The following is a 1,082-nucleotide window of genomic DNA, read 5'->3' on the forward strand; positions in this document are numbered from 1 at the left end:
AACTAGACGTTGAAAGTTCTTTGATCGAGTCACATTGCTATTATTACTTTGTTGATTCATATTGCAAGATGAATCCAAAATTTGAACAGCAAAAGAGATGGTTGGTGTTGGACTCTCCATAATTTGTTGCTCATCTTCCTGCGCAATTAGATAAAAGGCTTTATTAATTGATGGAGGAAGTTCCATTAAAAGAATTTGTGATCTCACAAGTCTGAATTCGCCATTTAACCCTATTAAGAAACTCATCAAATACTCTGTTTGGAAGAATCCTTCCATTTTCTTACATCCACTACAACTACATTGATTACAAGTACATCATGGCTTGTATGTAATGAACTCATCCCAAATGCTTTTAAGTCTTGAAAAAAGAGTGACAAAATCTTGATTTTGTCTTATAGTAAACAATTCACGCTTGATATGAAAAATTCTAGGGACATTTCACTTTTGAAATCGTGATTTTAAATCCTCTATAAATTAGGGTTGGCAACGGGATCGGGGCGGGGCGTCCCCCGTCCCCGCCCCTGCCTTCGGGGGACGCCCCCTGCGGGGCGGAGATTCCCCATCAGGGAAACGGGGTCCCCACGGGGATTCTTTGTGGCAGACTTCAACGGAGGGGAGGGATGCAAAGTAAAGTTTGTTGCAGATTGCAGAGGGGAGGGATGAGCGAGAGTAGAGGGATGTTTTGTTGCAAATTGCAGAGAGGAATGGGGAGGGGATAAAAATATATATATAAATTCGGGGTCGGGGCAGGTCCCCAGTATGACGACAAAAATAATTTATTAGATAACTACACACAAAGGTCCTACTGGGAGTTGAACCCAAGTCGTTGGATTCAAAGTCCAAAGTGCTAACCACTACACCATAGAAGCAGATGTTTAAAATTATTTTCTTCAAGTTTGAAAAATCAAATATTAAATGATATAGTTTCTATTATAGGTTTACCTAAAAGTTTTTGTTTACATTTAGTTGATAAGAAAATTGGTACAAAAATTAGACAAATGAAAGAAAAAAGAAAATATCTATATGAAAAAAAAATATTTATTTAAGTTGTTCTTAAATTTGGCTCTTTTCCAATTCAAGAT

The 1,082-nt window shown here is 37.4% G+C and overlaps 1 non-coding gene across 1 annotated transcript; it reads right to left on the reverse strand.

Moving 5' to 3' along the window:
- Positions 1 to 797: 797 nt before the first annotated feature.
- TRNAQ-UUG lies at positions 798 to 869 on the reverse strand. Its single transcript has one exon. It is a non-coding gene; the product is annotated as a tRNA-Gln (tRNA).
- Positions 870 to 1,082: the final 213 nt, after the last annotated feature.

The sequence above is a fragment of the Benincasa hispida genome, chromosome 6, assembly GCF_009727055.1.
Source record: "Benincasa hispida cultivar B227 chromosome 6, ASM972705v1, whole genome shotgun sequence".
NCBI lineage: Eukaryota > Viridiplantae > Streptophyta > Magnoliopsida > Cucurbitales > Cucurbitaceae > Benincasa > Benincasa hispida.